Source organism: Helicoverpa armigera, chromosome 4 (genome assembly GCF_030705265.1).
Source record: "Helicoverpa armigera isolate CAAS_96S chromosome 4, ASM3070526v1, whole genome shotgun sequence".
NCBI classification, from domain to species: Eukaryota; Metazoa; Arthropoda; class Insecta; order Lepidoptera; family Noctuidae; genus Helicoverpa; species Helicoverpa armigera.
This window is the reverse complement of record NC_087123.1, coordinates 1,851,624-1,870,897: the sequence shown is the minus strand read 5'-3', so window position 1 is coordinate 1,870,897 and position 19,274 is coordinate 1,851,624. Positions and strand designations below refer to the sequence as shown.

At 34.7% G+C, this 19,274-nt stretch overlaps 1 protein-coding gene across 2 annotated transcripts in view; it reads right to left on the bottom strand.

Annotated features, from left to right (window-relative positions):
- Positions 1-19,274, bottom strand: part of LOC110370491 (uncharacterized) — a 94,557-nt gene that overhangs the window by 9,845 nt on the left and 65,438 nt on the right. The window lies entirely within an intron of this gene.

The window sequence follows — 19,274 nt, the reverse complement described above, 5'->3', positions numbered from 1 at the left end:
TCGTGTGCAATACTCCATTTGTGACAATTTTGATAAGACTTTTCATACAAATACATATTAAACAAATAAAATACTGCCTAAAATAATTATTCAATTAATTAAGTAATTTTTATTATTGTTTTTACATAGATTTTTAACCCCGTTTCATTTTTAAACTGAGTTTTCAAATAAATGAACCTTAATAGGTACATCTTTTTAATTTGACACTCATATGTGCGCGCCATTTTGTTTTAGTAATTTCCTCGATGAGGTGGGATGAAAAGTTACGTGTTGCACTCGAGTGCAAAGATTTTTCACCTTGTGCTCTTTGTCGCTCAGGATTCTAATCATTGAAATTCGGATTTATTCCCTGACTAAGCAATAGACAATCAATAAAATGCATATATGCCTGTGTGGGAACTTCATAAATCACATCAATTACAGAAAGTAGAACAATAAATTCTAATTTCAACCGATCAATGAATATCTAAAAGCATTCGATTGCTTTACCACCAAACGCAAACCGTTGCAGATAGTACTTAAAGTAATGAAAAACTGCAATATTGATCGCTTAACAAAATGCTTTCCACATGATGGTTGACGATTGCTAATGAGTTTACGTTTATTAAGGTCGGTCATTAATACCGATTGATTACTTTCTGTCTTTTAGTTTGATGGGAATGGCGCTGTCTCCCCCCCTTTTCATTTGTGGTATATATTTATTGATGGTGTAATTTTATGGTGGTATGGTGTTTTCATGTTTGATAGCGTAGTTGCATGGTCGTTTCTGTTGTTGTAGGCAGACCAGTCAACAGATCTCAAAGGCTGGCAGAATTTTTAAAATCTAGAGATACATACCTAGAGCTTAGCTGGAATATCATGTCAATTTTATTATCCAGATGAGTGAAGTAGCTGCTGGCATTATTAGTTTTGAAAAAAGTTGATATACGATCTAATTCCGCTAAGGTTAGTCTTTATTCTACCGGAGCGTAAACGAAAACGGTCCTTTATCACGGCCACAAACCGTCAAATGAATATCATTCGAAGACCTCATTCACTATACATCAGAATATGGGTAAAATCGTAAGAAATACCTGGTTACTTTTAGACTACTATATTCCCATTCGAAAAGTCCTTTAATCTAAAAAGCTTGAACCGTTTTCAATATCACCCCAGTATTTTACAAAGTGATCTAAACCTTGGTCGAAGTTTTAATAGAAATTAGGTTAGAAACTTAACCGCCCCGCATGCGTTTAAAATATGCAGCTCACGGTGTTACCAAGTTGGGGTTGATTTAAATTGGGTCCTAAGTAATAATGTGTTTAAATGTTAAATGCGAATAAGTAGAACCTTAGGAGGGAGCTATAGTTAGGGTTATTTTAGGGCGATTGAGTTATATTGAAGTTGGTAGTTTTATAGATAGAGGTTATTTAAAATATTATGTAATAAATAACGGAACACTTCAGAGAAGATTTACACACATTATAATTTTGCCCAATATTAAGACCCTCTTTACTGTATTATAAACCAGCTGCAGACCACAACTAAGATATGGCTTATATTTCATCATCATCTGCCTAGCCTTTTTCAAAGTTCGGTTTAATTTTACATGTAGTGACTGCCTATCTGAATATGTATATCAATCCAATAAGCCACGGAAGCCAAATCTCTCTGTAAGAACTTATGGGAGTCACGGTAACATGGGGTTGTTGATTAGCTACGAGTTCCTCTGATTATTAACACCTACGTATATAAGTAATACATCAATCTCCCAATTACCTTAAGCTCTTCACAATAACCACTGTAAAGAATACCAATAATGCACCAGCCAGCACTAAGTGCAAGCAATTGCTTCTCACATTGGAATCAACAAGGCACTTTCACACGAGCCATTGTATTCTAATCTGGAGATTATTGCGTTCATTACGTTGTAATATCGTCACAATGGGCCTTAACAAGTCGCTCGTTTGTACACGGCTTATGGTAATAACGGTTCTTTTTTTAAATGTACCATGGAGTTTGATTGTTCAAAATTTTGACAGTTACAAGATTGGTATTAAAAAGTTTTTGTGGTCGCTGTTTGTGGATTGGGTGCAGCTGGAATGATCGATATAACTAGTGATGGTCGATTAATATGTTACAGTAGTTACATTATTTCTACACGCATGATCATTCAAAGTATATCAGATTAATTGAGAAATAGCACATTCAAAAGATAATACAACATTAAAACACCCTTTCACATTTGCATACGACGCACGCTATCTAGATCAACGTACCCGATGTCACGCTTACTTAATTACAGAATTATGTTAATAAATCAAAAGCGGAATGCCCCTTAACCGAAATTAAGTAATTAACTTTACCCGACCAAATTGGATATGGCTCGCGAGTGTTTGTGCGGGGCAGTGTCGAGAGGGCTTTTTAACATGGCTGGTTTGCAGTTAAGGAGCATACGATCGCGTTTGTAAACACCATTCGGGCGATATTGCAGTACTTTACAATATAACAGTTAGTGAGAATTATGGTGTAGTTAAATGTTGTGATTTTGTAGGTGTGGTTTTGTCGTAGTCGTTGGACGAGCCGGATTAAAGGTTGGTTGAAGAAAAATTGAAATTGCTTCATTGTCTTTATGGCGAGTATGGGATATATTTAATGAAAGCTATTACCATATATTGGTACTGATAAATGTTTACTGTTATGTATATGTAGGTACTGTTTAAATGTGGAATAATGATTTTGCATTTGCTGTCTCTGTAAATTGACCACGTAAAGGGGCGTCGGTAAGTTGTAATATGGCAAAAATGATCTAGACAATATGGCATCCCAGTGACTTTTCTTCTGCAAAATTATGTAATGATCAATAAGTATTGTTTCTATATACTTAATTTTGATAAGGTTAGTAAAGTATATAAGGTTGTATATAACTGATAAAGCTCTTAATGGATCTCGTCACGCATCCGATGGTATCGCGGTCACGTTACATGATTTAAGTGCTTTTAATTATTTGAAAAATCTAGACTTCATTATAAAATCGATGACTGGGAGACGAATTCTTATTGAAGAAATTAACAAATGTTATCACAAATTTATAATAAACCCATATAATTTTTTTATTTTCTTTAAAACTTTGTTTAAACCTAGTCAGTTCTAGATCTCCTTTCTCTTGGCAATTTAAGTAGGAAACATGAATAGTTTTGGGTTAAAAAAGCGACGGGCAGATAGTTACTTTGGCATTTACAAAGACGAGTATTAAGAACGCAACATTTTGATAAATACATTTCCAAATCAGTATCTACCTACTCCAATTTTCCAAGTGTCCGACGAATTTCATTTTCATTTATGCCAATATTTATATTTGTTGAAAATGTTAAAATCGTCAGTTTTAATTCGCAGAACTTTTCGTCTGCTGCATGTTAATAGCCATCGCGAATAAATAAAAATAACAATGCAAACAAGCTATAAAGGCTTAATCATACTGCGAAGTATTTTTTGTAAGTAAAACGTATATTTCTTTTTCATTTATGAAGTACTTATTTACATATATTGCAACTCAATTATTGGTACAAAATAACTATCAATTTGTTAACTATACTGGAAATATTAATTGCTTACTGTTACTGAGACAAGACAGAAATTATCTGAAGAAATAAATAAGATAAAAACAAATAAATATTAATAATTGGCTGCTCCCTGCAGTTTCCGTTCTGTACCCGATTAAATAGATGTTTACTGTAAAATAATAAAAAAAAACTGTTTTTATTTCTTGAGTGAAAGAGTAAAAAATAAACGCATCCATCACAACTTACTTAATTACCAAATATGATGAAGATTCTCGAAAAAATATTTTGCCCAATTTAATTTTTTTTTCTCACTCTAACTCAGAAACTATTCCATTCAATTAAGACCATCCCCAAAAAAGTCCACCAGCATTATTTTGGAAATCTGACCCGCTCCGCAATTCATTGTGTATGCCATTCCCCCGAATTCGGGGGCTCATACAAATTGAGTTTTACGCCGCGGTCGCTAACTACCTTTACAATAATAAATGAATCATCCTGACATACAGGATGCTTTTTTTTCGACAGCCGACGTTTGTATGAATACAATTGGCTTTATTTGCGTATTCTGTTGTAGTTCGTCGCTAAAAATATTATAATTGTGTCATCGTGTTGTTTTAATAAAAGGATAGGTATTGTTTAAGTGCTATAATTGCAGAATGTATGATATCTCGTTAGGGTTTATAAGGGTAGCATGGCATGAAAGAGCTGAAGGGAAACTTAGTCTACAATGATCGCCTTGTGCAAGCATGGTAACTAACGCTGATTATTTATCTATAGGTATGTGAAGAGACCACCCTGCAGTGGGACCAGTGATATCTGGTAATGCCATGAAGATAGGGTATCTTCACCTTCACCTAATTTGCTTGTTTAGGTATCGAATCTCCCCATTTTGATCACTCATCTCATAACATTATATTTATTGCATTATTTTATCATAATAGCAGGTTAATGTTTTTAATAATGACATAGTCAAAGGTTACATAATGGCAGAGTAAGGTGAGGACTAAAATAATGGCTGGTACTTAGTCTGTAGTACCTACACACATTAGTTCAGAACTAATTCTGAGATAAATATCGTTAGGCATGTGAGTTGATGGGGCATTTTAAATGACAGATCATTTTAAGTTGCAATGAAGTAGATCGTTTTTTGTTCTTGGGAGTTTTTGAGGGATATGAAAGCACTAATTAATGTAATGTTCATTTCGTTTCGTTTTACTAAGATACATGTAGTCTTCTTATTTGCAAACTAGCTTCCGCCAGTGATTTCAGGGGCGTCCTGTTTGAACTACACAGAAATATTTGGTTCCATATATATAAACATGACTTTATAAAGAAATAATTTTTTTGCTGTATAAAGATTATAAGGAAGGGGTTTGCTTTATTTCTTTAGACTCATTATTGTCACCAAATCTTCAATCTATCATAGGCAAACAAAGTCTGTCCTATAAAAGTTTCTTTACACTATAGTCCGTTTTATACAAGAATCTATACCTAGAACTGTAACATTGTTGACATCAATATAATAAAAAAAACTTATATATTAACAATAAAACGAATAAATAAACGAATGAGCATCAATTATTTGATTCGATATCATTCGATCTGAATGAACATCATTAAAATTGGAGCGAAATTATTGAAACAAATTGGAGCCACAGTGGCCCAATCAATCGTGTAATATGAAAGTTGATATTCTCTATCAAGATACTAATTAACGATTTTATGTTTTAAATAAATTATAAATAATGATAATATACTTTCAGTTACTTTTTCGGCCAAAGCTTTTATTGGGAGCAATTAAGCGAGCAAAAATTAGGGAAGAAAGGAACGTGATTCCTATTTTATTTTAATTGTATTATGTATTACTAGCTGGTGCCCGCGACTTCGTCTGCGCAGGTTTAGTATTTCGAACAATATGTTTACAAATTGTAGCCTATGTGTTATTCTGATGTATAAGCTATATTATTGTAAAGTTTCATTAAAATCCATTCAGTAGTTTTTGCGTGAAAGAGTAACAAACATCCATACATCCATACATCCATACATACAAACTTTCGCGTTTATAATATTAGTAGGATTCTTGTTAGATCAAAAAGTAGGTAAGTTCAACGTTATAGAGATATAATTTGGAAGGATAGAGCTGTTAAGGACTCTCTGCTTATCAAAACTCGTTTTATGTTAGTGTATATTGACCGGATCAGGTAACTCATAACTGTGTCTATGAACCTTATGAAAATAGAACAAGTAAACAACCTCTTTAGAAATCATCTGCCATTATTATTATTATACTAAAATAAATTACACACAATGCACACAAAATACAAGTTCACTTTATCAAAGACACGCCAAGAGTGTCAACGAAAAGAGCTCCCAAAAATTCTTTATACGCGGAGAAAAATAACGTGAAAAAATCTATCGTGTAACCTTGTTCGGCGGTAAATCAGTGTTGCCAGCCCACAATACCTCCATACAAGGCTACGGCAGATAATAAGCCTACATCAATATAACACGCAACTCCAGAGTTGCCGACGAAATTGCCCCGACACCCGGCAACTTGGCTAATTTCTCATGAAGAGGATCGGGAGGAGCTTTTAGAGGCCACGGTTTAGTCGCGTCGTGGTCGTGTCGTATGATAGATAGTTTTTTTAATAACTGGTCTATAGTACAAGATTAAAAGTAATTTAACAGTGCGTTAATAGATTAAAATCATTAATGTGAAGAGAGCTTTTCTAGTTGAAATTAGCTCATGTAATAAAGGGCGTTCTTTTTAGTGATTAACAAAAACTTTCGAGCTTATTTATGATTGCCACTGTGCTCTAATAATACCATCCGATAACCTAAGCAACATTTCTATGTTACGTAACGTCGCGTCCTATAAAAGTCCTGAAATTCACCGCCCTGGGCTTAATTTGTTTAAATCAAGCCTTAAGACGCAACATTTTGTTGCTCGCTCGTGAACAGTAGTAATAACGTTAATATTGTGCCATCTTTACGAGTTGAATGACTGAACTGTTTAATTTCATTTAATGTAATCGTGTTATATGCCTTGATGAGAAACGTTGCAACGTTACATTTTCAAGTATCGTATTAACGAAATACGGGCAGTAAAGCACCTATTTACCTTATAACTTATTTGAACCGGAAAACTTGCAATCCTATCGATATATCAAAGCAATAAGCTGAAGAAAGACCTTGTAAGGAATTAGATCCGTTTACAAGGCGACAACTTGTCTATCTCCAATGATTAATGGCACACACCCTTTGCCCTTTGGCGTGAAGAATTTAGAAAGTTCCCAAACGCTGGAAGGTCGGCCCAAGCATTTATTTTGCCCAACTAATTGCTTATATTTTTTGACAGTTTAATTTGATGATCAGAAGATGGGTCTAATTGGATCATTTTATAAGTTTCTTCTTTTTGTCTTATGATAACCTGAAATTATTTGAAGGGCAGGTTAGCAATAACGAACATAGAAAGTAAAATGCAAATGCCAAATAGTTGTCAATTTCTCAAACCTCAAAGTGCATTTAGAGTACGTCATTTCAAGGTACATACTTTAAAATCTCTCAGAATAACAGTTTTTCTAACACAAAGTTCTTAAAACAATTTTAAAGGCTTCAGAATAAAGTTCACGTAGCAAGAGCGTTCACCGAAGCGAATGGTATACATGGAAACAGTATAAAATCAATTGCCAACTTAAAATAAAGAACGGTCCCGTACTCAAGACTAAGTGTGTTCTTACAGCGGCACCTTGGAAGCTATTTCGCCACGATATATTCCGGCTATTCGACACTGAATGGAAATTAATGATGGTTGCCGCAGACCACCTGACTTTGCGAAAGTGGGCCGCCATTTTTTTCTATTTTTTTTTTATAGACGCCAGGGGCCGTTTGGTTTATGGCGTTCAGCCGTAATGCCACCTCTGTTTGTTATTGCGAATTCTATTCTTTGTGTAATAGAATAAATAATGCTGGCTGGTTTAAAGGTTTGTTTAGAAGCGTGAATGTTTTAAAAAAGGAAATTAATATTGTTTTATAAATGGAATTTTGAGTATGATTTTAAAACTAGGACAATAAGATCTTAGACGATTTGTGTATGTGCTTTTAATTGTGATAAATATTGAAAAGTAATTTAAGCGTAGGAGAACATACAAACATAGTGAATACTACTTATGTTTGTATTCCAAACTGCAAACGTATTAAAGGAAGTCGTAAACACGTTTTATGGTTAACTCACAATAGTCCATTGTGAACCTTACAATATTCAGGTAAACGACATTACAATTTACAGCACAATCTCTCATAAACAAAAAAAAAACAATGATAATAAAAACAAATGTTGCCACCTTACTCAAAAAATGTGTTGCAATAATTCACACATATCTTTATCGAGTAGAACTCTTTAGTAACAACCTTTTTAGCCACCTCGCGCTAAGTCCCGGGGGATCACTTGATGTATTCACAGTTCTCATAAAAAATAGCCACGCATTAGCCGTAAGTGATACTTACGCTGTACCTACCCATTTTTCTGTTCAACTTGATTTATACATAAATATTTGGGACGTAATTTTTATGCTGGCAACATTGTTTTGCGAATTCATTTGAACTGTTACTGTATTACTGTTACGATTTCTTTTTGAAAGCTAAAGGTACTGAAATTCTGCTTCAGAATCTTGTACGGAATAAAACGAATGCTACTGCAGTAGGTACTCGATAAGGAAAAGATAAGATCCATATTTTAAGGAAATCGAGTTTGTAAAACAACAAGAAAGTACGATCCCATGTTTTATAATTTCCCCTTAGAATTCTTTTGAGTTGGAGTTTATTTTTACCAAATAATTTCTCCATACACATCAAGTGTTTCGACCTCTTTACAGCCAGCACCTGGCACTCGCGATTTCAAATCTCGAACGTGCATTTAAACTTTTTTCAACCCTTGATCAACAGGCAAGGACCATTCATTACACAGCCATAACTCAACCGCGACAACATAATTTAAAATTACGAACATTTCAAATCTCCATGTATGTATTTAATTTTTCAACGGAATACCACCAACGCAGCGGAATAAATTTTCCGTCACGTATACTTAAAGCTGGCAAGCTCGTAAATAAATAGCGGATTCGTAGGGAAGTCTAGACCGATTGATGGATTTTCTGGCTATCGAAATTATGGGGGTCCGTAATTGGCGTTTAGAGTCGTTTAGTCAATAGGAAGATCAAACTTGAATTGATTTTTAATAGTATATCAGGCCACCAACATACCAACATTTTTCATATCTCATGATTGATTTATTTAACAATTTATTTTTATATCATGTCGATTAATCTAAAGCTCCATCAGTATGTAAAAACAGTTCATAACCATATTCCCACAACATTGTTTGAGATGCCAGTCATTTTTGGTAACAGAACTTATTGAATTTACAAACAAATTGAATTGCAAATTGCGAACTGAATTGACAACACTAAAATTAGTAAAATGAATACCTACAGGAAGATATTCATTCGGATTCGTATTATTGTATCTTTAAGGATCTGAAACCTCTTGAATTTGTCCTCGAAAGATCTTAAAAATGTATGCAATTTTGGAACGTTATAACTGTTACATCAAAGTCATGTCAGTATTAAAATGACAGCTTTTTGTCTAAGAGCAAACTTTCAAAACAATAATGCGCTCCAACTTAAAACAAAGCTAATATAGTAGCCTAAAACACTCACAAAACCTACTAGCGATGTCAAAAAGCACTTAGTAGAGAACCTAATACTAGGAATACACGTATAAATAGTTTAAATCGTAGCAACCCTACTTGAACATGGAATATTAATATTTTCGGCTCAATGCAGACGTGACGGCCGAACGAGCTAGAATGTAAGGCATTTCTTGACCGCCACCGTACATAACAGTAGGTACCATACTATACATAAGTTTAGTATTGGATTCTACCATAGAGAACGAAATGACTAGCGGAGATGACATAACGTACAAGCTCTTAAAAACTGTCGCGCCTAAACATGGGTGTTCGGGGGACGAAGAACATTAGTAGCTCCACCCTCATACACCTTCTTTGGACTCCGCATACTTTTTTATTTTTAAACCAAATCGCCTGTAAATCAAGTCAAATCTTTGACAGATGTCTCAAGGAACCTGAACGCCTTACTAGCTTGATAGAAACTGATCGTTTTTGTCACGCTTACCGTACGTTGCTTGGCCTACAAGAAGGCGCCTGACCTACCTGTTTAATGGCATATCTGCTCATGTTTCTTCCTCCGTGGATTGTACGGACTATTTATGTGATAGATATTGATCGGAATCATTGTGCAGTTTTATGTGAATACTCGTTTTATTTTTGAAGTATTTTGTGTACGTGTTTGATCAGCGATTTTTGGTTTTGTTTTAGTTCAATTTTAGTTTTGTGTAATATTGTCGTATTTGCATATAACAGACCTTTTTTAGAAATAGGAAATGATTAGATGACGCCACCCGCTTTGGGTGCAGCGTGAGGAAGTTAGACTTTTCCAGTCTGACTAGTTAGTTACTTTCCTAGTCTAGTTAGACTATTCTGACAAAAATCCACCATGTTTCTTCTGGAGTAGCTCGTTTTCCATGGCCAGGGTAACTCTTTCTCCACTGAGGATCAGGCTTCGGTTCTAAAGGTAACTAAAGAGTTTGCTGACTGCTTTAAGGAGCGCGTGGCATGAACAATCTACATTTTTGTTCATGTTTGGATATAAAACCTGATTTAAATGTAGTTCACGTTTAACAGCATTTCTGTTAAAATCTTAACTGCTGTACGGTTGCAATTTAATCCTACAATACTAAACAAGCTAACTAAACGTAACGTATTATCTGTATAAACTAGACTGTAATGCGGGATCACCGAGCTAGCGAAACGGCTATCCTAGGTCGTATCTCACCAATTTATGACTGCGTTCATCTGAGCTAATTTCTGTTTATTACGTGGCGTGTTACAGGAATTGCACTGTGTTTAAAGTTAGTTTTTTATCCAAAGAGTGGCCTAGTTTTTTGCTTGGAGGTCAGTAATGGATTAGGTTTAGATAGAAGTATTGTACTGTTTGATTTAGATGAAAACACAATGATGGATGGATTGAGTGAATGGCTGTCTGGAAAGAATGTCATTTGTGAGATGATGATAATCAGAGAAGTATATTTTGGGATATGGGCAAAAAAAGAAAGATGATGAATTAAGTAAATAAATCACAATGGACTTGCTGAGTCCATTGATCTTTCCTATGCAAACTCGATATTGTCATACATACCTAGATTCTAGAAAGTAAATAGTGTTTGTAAGACAATATAGGTACTCTAGCTTAATAAAATATTTTAAGTATAAGCCCAAAATCCAATAAATAAGCATGTACTTTGCCACCACAGCTTGAAGTAACGACCTCAAAGAGCTAAGTATTGCCATAATAAAATAATGTATTTGTGGAAAGTACCAAGGTGTGTCGCATAAGCTATTCACAACTGTTCCAGCACGAATACCTACGTGGGTGTTGCCAGTACAGGCATAATATATTGGCTTTAAATATGGTAATACTGTATTATAGTATAGCTGTTTGTTTAAATTTTATATGAAACTTTATGTTGTTTAGTATAGCTTAGCCGGTATATTTAATAATAATATAGTATGTAATTTTTTACCGTAATGGGTATTGTGGTTCATGAATATGGTAATTTTAATTAAACTCTGTATAAAGCATAGTTTAGTCCATTATCTGTGAGTTTTAGAGTTATAGAACTCGCCTTTGAAAAGCATTGTGATTGTTTAAAATCCGACTGGAAGTACTGTGAAATAATAAAAATAATCATAAAGTTATAATTTAAAAGTGCCCAGTGTACCTAATAGGAGGTTAGCTTATTTATTTATATTAGGTAAATAGTTTGTACAATAACAAACACAAAGCGGAATATTATGAATCACATTCAAACCGCAAATATCACTATCTGTTCTAAATAGGATTCATTGACCTATTAATTTGTTTTCAATATGGTAATTATTTACTAATATCTGCCTGCGGCGTTACTTGATTATTGTAATATACATAAATAGACTCTACAGCATTTCCAAAATTTAAAAAAAAAAAATGAATGAATTGGCAAACAATGTTTGCGTATCCGTCTTAAGCAACCGTGGTGATATCAATAGAATCTTTCTGTGTATGAGTAGAGATCTTATTACTATGTCATCTGCCTAGCCTTTTCCGAGCTATGTTGATGATATGATATGAAAAGTGTGCCAACAAAAGTTTCACTAAAAAACAAAAGACAGTCTCACAAACTGTACATTAGTTCCATTACCGCATCAAAAAGGTTCTCACAACATCTGACCGGCACAGAATCGGCAATAGTTTATGTTAAACGTGTTTCGTTCGTGGCCAGGTGACAACTGTGACGGTGTACATGGAAAACATTTTAACCCTCAGTCCGTGGTGTGCGGTCACATCGACCCGTGAGCAAATTACGCTGAAAGAATTAGTGGCTATTGATGCTTGGAGGACGGTTTTTGATTTTGAACTCTGTTTTATTGGCGTTTAGGTGGGTTTTCTTTTGAAAATAGTTTAGAAATCGTGGAATTATTTTTTGGATTGTTTTCGATTTAGTTTGTGTAGAAATGAAATTGTTATTTGCTAGATTTTTATCAGTATTATAAAGCGAACATAAATATGGCGAAAAATAAAGTACCTACCCATGTTAAAAATACATTTGTGGTAGCGTTTGATAATTTAAACAAAAGGTCAGCACTGCATCAGCACAATTGCACTCAATAAAGCTCAAATTTTTATAATTGGCTATTTTTGCAGGTACCAGTTGCAATTAACCATACCTTCGTTATTTTTTCTATCACCGACCGAGTACATCTACTAAATTCTTAATAAGTTTTTTGTTATTAAAAAGTCAGATTCCATTTCAGGGGTCACAACCCATAACACATTCATTGGGTCACATTTTATGTCACTCAAGTCCCACGCATACTGTAAAATATGCATAATTTTCTAATAATAAATCTGTATGGGAGTGTATTTATAATTTTGAAAATACAACGGATTATAATGTTTGTACTGAATTTGTGTAAACCAGGGCTCGGAAATGTATAAGGGGAATATTATATTGCGGTGAGTGAAGGGTTGGGCATAACTGGTGTAAACGTACTGTCAGATATTTTATCTTGATTTGTTTTTGCAATTATTTTGCATCGCTTTTTAGAATGTCGCTAACATTTGCTCAGCCATGGCATCACAATGTATGTAGGAGAATGAAATGAACTTATTTCATCATAATTTGCTTCCGAGATTTAAGTACGAAGATGCGTTAAAACAGACGTAAGCAATGTTACTATTAAACCAATTTACAGTGCATTACTTCAACCAATTTACTTTTCAAATATTTATTTTGCACCTCGTAAAACTACAGAAACACGAACAACCCAAACCAAATTGACTGTCAAAATGACTTCCAAATCCGAAGCATCTTGTATACACAAAGGGGATAGTTTGAAAATAAATAACAGCGTACAAACACGATGTCTGTCTGTTCGTTTAAAACCACACGTTGACGTAAACGAATGCACTCGGGAAGTCGGGATAGTGGGATACAAATCACTTGACGACCCCGAATTAACCACAAGACACGCTGTTTATTTAGACTCACTTCGATTTGGATACGGTTGAAAGGCTTTGAAGACAGAGGAGTTTAAAACACCAATTTGATCACGCAAAGGTTGTCTTAGAAAATGTGTTCATTTCGAAGAACTAGATACCTAATTATCTTGATTTTTCACAACTACCATTTGAGTAGCTTAAGTAGGATTCTTACCCAGAAATGACCGTTCTGGTTGATGACATAAGGACATATGGAATTCTTCCGCAAGTTCTTCTACTATCGCTAATAGGGAGATAGTTCCCATGCATCATGTTAAACTGTTACCAGTAACTCCCAATCTAGATGAGCATAAACCACTGGGAGGTCGGTGTAAATTACCCAGACATGCGGTTCTTAGAGGAACTACTAACGGTGGTTACCTTTAAAAGCTCAGTAAGGCCTATAAAGGCAAAACCTGTACCTAATCAAGAACATGCCTAGATAATGTATTATAAAAAGAGGTTTAAACTCACGCAGGTGAAACTGGTTTTGAACTGATCACTTGTGGGCTTCTTTGTTAAGATAATTTTAGAGCATGATACAGATGTTTGAAATTAGTTCTATTGGTATAACGTGTACATTGAAGAGACTGATTCTATTGAGTATTTAATATCATATCTAGTTTTGACAAATTAGCCAGGATAAAAACAATATTTTCGCCGGATTATGTTAAGGATTTAAAGGGAATATACCTAATCATCAACCAGACTAAAGAGAGCGCCTATTTTAAAATTATATAATTAAAAAAAAGCTGCGTCCCTCATGACCAAGCTATGAGCTAGACTGGTCTACTTCTGTTACAGCCTTTTTATCGTCCCACTGCTGGGCACAGGCATTCTCTCACATGGAGTAGGTCTACTTCTAAGAAAAAAAAAACCTTGGATAACTTCTGCCTATACTGTATGTAATTTACAATATTGATTGTGGTATGAATGTGTCATGGATGTATTCAATAAAATTTTACACGTCAGCCAATTTGTAACCAACTCAACACGACAAATGCATAAAAGACAGCCAACAAAATGAACAAACAAAACCGAATGTCTCCTTACACTATTGAACAAGAATATTAAGACTGACAGTAGCATCTGCGATGAAGCAATTTGCCTGACAAGCTTAGTGATTATAGTTTTATGACCCCCAGAACGATGTAACGATCTAGCAGGGGCAATGTTCGCAAAGGCGTGGAGAACGCAAAATTTTTTAGTAGGCTTGAATTTTTTGGGGTTGAAGGTGCTATTTTTTGATTGCTTATTTAAATTGCTTGTGTTGTAATTGTACCTAAAGTTAAAAAAAAAACAGGCTGTATTAGTCGTAACTCAACTCAGACACAATTTTAGAATTGTATCTGCTATTTAAATAAACTCGGCGCTCTAGTAACTTACCTACTTTTTGTAGGACATAAAATAAGAAAATGAATGTAGCTTTTATTTTGTTTTATACCTCTATATGTAAAACTTGTAGGTAATAAGACAAGTTTTCAAAATTTTAAATTATATCTAGATCTCTTTACACATTTCTTGGGCTTCAGTGACAATCTCTCACATTCACATGCATTATTTTCGTAGACAATGCTTAAATATTGTATCCTACTTCTGTCTCCGAAGCCACATACCAACAAATATAGACTTCCGTAAATACAAACTATAAACACGTGTAAACGAATCCGAACGCTTTAAGCTTTTGGCCCATTAACAATAATCCTTTTTATTTCCCTGTGAAAATCTGTGCTCTGGGCCAAAACGACTACAACCACCTTCATCATAAGGTTGAATCTCGCTTGATCTTTTCAAAGTGCAAGAAATGTGGTCTCGTTTATAAAGATATCAAGTTGGTTAGCCTGTGTGTATTAAAAATAAAATTGCTATTATTTAAGTCATAATCTTAAGGGGAAAAAACTAAGCATGGGAAGTGCTTAAGGGGTTGTTATAATGTAGGTTAATTTTTTGTTCGTTTGTTTTTATGATGGCCCATTTTGGCGGTTGGTACCTTCTTAACGATTTAAGGTAAGCCAGTTTATTAAGATGTGGGTTCTGAGTATAATGATATAATCAATCAGTACTAACTACTGTGTTAATAATGATGTTACAAAATTGTCAAACTTAGTCTTTATTTAAACTTAAGGTTTTTTCTGTACAGAACATTTTGCGTTTTCAGATGTTTTATTATTCGTTACTGAAAACCGGATTCACAAAAAATGATATTTTACAAAGCCCCTTGCATTCGAAAAAAAAACATCGTACACTTTTCTTCTTTAAATTCATAAGCTCCACAAAACAAGAAACTAAATGCATACATACATGTCCCTGCCATCGGAAAAAATCATACAGTTTTCCTCTATAAAGCATATACCCTTAACACAATCTTAAACTTAAACCACAAAGATAAATTAACTATTAGAAACAGCACTTTAGCTCTTAATAACAGCGGCCGACAGAACGATTAATTTCTAACAATTCAATGTGTCCGCTTTGAAAATATAATGCTCTGAGCGTTGAAAGTATTATAATGTATTGGTAGTCATTGTAACGGTAATAGAATATAGATATAACTCGCTTGTATGCCCTGAGGAGGTCAGCAGATCTGTATCTATAGGTAACGCGATCTCATTTTGGCAGTTGGTTTTGTAAGCGCAGCACTAAATATTAATTTACATTGCATTTACAACGTGAATATAGTTGATTATATGGTTAAAACAAAATTGAGAAAAATAAATAATTTTAGAATAATTGCAAACCCCCGATATTAAAAATGCTATTTATAAAGTCCAATTAGGTTAGGTATTCATTACTATTTCCAAAAAAAAATTTTTACAGCAATTACTAGACTAACTAGGCCTTCTTGCGGCCTGTTTAGATGCCTATAAATTAATTACATTAAAACAACATTGTTATTCCAACACCTAACTACAGAGTTAATGATTAACCACCAACCTTTTTCTCCACCAGTCACCTTTCGCGTGCTACCAACCTTAGTTCACTCACGACAATATTCGTTCACTCATGTTCACTCAAATTATTTTCCAAACTTAGCCACCTACTGATTTAAGCCTTATAATTCTGCAATGTAATTGGTTCATGTTAGTGTTAAATTGATTTTTTTGGCGGCATTGGAAATGTGATCTTATTTTTGAGATAAGAATGTTGAAAATGCGGTTTTTCAGCCAATGTATTAATGTGCAGTGGAATAAGAAAAGTATACTTCGAATATTTCATAATAATGACCACTTCAGATTTGGGGACAGCCCAGCGTTTTTACAGTAAAATATATCCATTTAGATTATCTCCGACATACGATTTTATTTTATTCTTTTTTTATTAATAACACTCTCCACACAAAAGCTTATCTCTAGATGAAAGTGACCATAAATTGGGTGGAACTCAGATATTCCCAATAAAAATTATCTATATTACTGGTGATAAAACTAACGCAACACCACACCACGATATCGGTAATATGACGGTCGAATCAAGTTAAAAGAATCATTCATTGTGACTAATTTTATTTATGGACGGCCACCCCTAAAGCATTTATTACCGCGAAACGGTCGAGCCAATAAAACCACTGAATCAAAGAGAAAAAGTGCTCTCAGTTCTATAAATATTTTATTTCGGATAGTGAGAAGTAGGGTGGCCACGAGTAAGTGCCGATGGGAAGTTTACTTTGGCTCCTTCGGGATACAAGATGGCGGATAACGTCAGCGTCGCGCTCTTCAACCGGTGATTTGATGTGGCCTTGGTTTCAAGTATGTGTTTTATTTTATTTGCTTTTTTAAGATTGGAAAGATTTGTAAAAAATTAGTGTTTTATTAATTTAAGGTAAAATAGAAGCCAGGGAAATATTTTTAACTCTTAAAGCTCATGTTTTTTAAATCTAAACCCAACTAGAAAAGTATTTGAAGGCATTAATTTATAAAAGCTCTGATAGCTCTGAAGCTCTGATTAATAAAAGCTTTCAACTGTCTGCGTTTATTACGCGGCTAGTTTATTTACTTTCCCACACACCACAGAAACTGAGAGAGTCCTTGAAATCTCTCCCTCATGGCCACCATACGTTGGAGCCCGGGGAACTTTTACTAATGTGTGCTAGTCAAATGGACTCTCGAGAATTCAAGCGTCGAATAAAGCACCTTACGCCAATGATATAGAGTGCAGAATGTGATAACGAGGGGAATATATAAATAACAGGACTGGCTTGTTCCTCTGCCACTCATGCATATGGAAATAGGGACTTAGGTCATAGAATAAAATGGGTACGTTCTACTGTTTTGATAGTTTTATTTGCGTACCTTTTCGGATTTGTGGTGTAAAGTGGTAGTAAATAGGTGTGGTTGTGTCCCTAGTGGCCGAGTGTTTGGGTGTAAATACTTTACGCATGGTATGACGTGCATGATGTGGTCCCCTCCCCCTCCCTTCGATGGGATAAGCCGATTGGAGTGGGTCCATGTTGTTGATGAATAGCAATCATGTTTTGAGGTCCGATTGAAATTATGGATGTTCTTGGTATTAACCATTTGGATACTTATTAAATCTGTCTTTGTAAGGATTTTAGAGAAAGGGTAAGTGCCGGTGGTTCTACAAAGCTGTCATGGGATATTTTATGTTTTTTTTTGTGTCTGGAGTAAGACTTGGCATTGGTCATCTTCACTCGTAGAAACAATGCTTTGCTTTTCCGAGCTCGAGACGAATGACTCATGCGGGTTAGTCATACATTTTTATTCTTGAGAAAAGTGATATCGCTTTGCAAGATAGAATAGTGATGGTAATAGTCTATTTCTAGATCGAGCTATGAAACTACATTTTCAAGTGGATTGGTTACCATTGCTGATTTTTGCTGAAGTGCCGTCGAAAACACCACTTATTTCTAGGTTTAACGCTGCTCTGTTTAACTTACCTGAAACAATCAAAAAGTAAAATATTAATTTTAGAAATTACAAAGCTTTTTATATCTCTATGACATGCTTTACTTATTCTACTGTTCACACTAGGGGATGGCACCATTTTCCTACTTATTACGTTCAGTACTGAAAACAATACAAGCTTCTAATAATTTCTTGTTAATAATTCATGAAAATACCACCCATTTACCATGTAAAAGATTTCGCAACACCTCCATACGCTCATTAGTCTTCATCACACATGAAAACAATAACCGAACCGCAGGGTTTTATTACCGAACAAAATGACGTAGGTACAGCTTTGTTCAGCCATATATAGATAAATGCTGACGTTTGACTTCGGCCGATAATTACCGACGCGCGTGCTAATTTAATAACTCGCGTGTTGCAAGGGTTAGGTGTGTTTAGACTGCACGGAGACGTGATTCGGCAGAAGCGGGTTACATAGCTGGGTGCCTGCAGTAGGCAATTCCTTTGGTGATGGAAAACTTAGGGCTTAAACTTGTATTTGAAAATAAACAGTAAGAAGCCTGAAATCTGCCTCTAAGGTAGCCCATTGACCGCTTGTTGGTTTCCTTAGCCAATTCTTTATATGTATAACTTTTTCAGGGAATAAAAATGTAACTTTTTTGTTAGACGGCGCGGAGCTACATTTTTGAATTATCCAATAAAGACACGTTGTATTTTCATCTCTTACTTTTAACAGTAGGTATTTGGAAATATTCTTTTGTTAATTGTTATTTAAGGGTTACATTTAGTATTTCTGTAAATAGTATTATATGTTTGCTGTTAATAAAGTGTATAGGTAAGTTAAAAATAATGCTTAACTAACAGTAACATAATGTTTTCCTTTATTCCTTCACGTTTTTCTCCACATTCGCTAACTCAATACCGTGTCGTGACGGCGTCGTATGGTATAAACGCGCGGATCGTATTTGCTTACCGCCGGCGCTCGTCAATCACTGGCTGGCTGACTGTGCATTTCAATTTAAGGTACGTGCTGCACTCAATGATATGTGGCGTATAGCGTGGCTTGGCTATGGAGATCGAAGAGAACAAAGGTAATGTTGTTTTTTCAATGTCAAACCAACTGTATTATTTGACAGCATTAACTGCGAAAATACTGGAACAACTGTATTTTAATTAACAAAATTACATAATGTCTTGGTGTAATT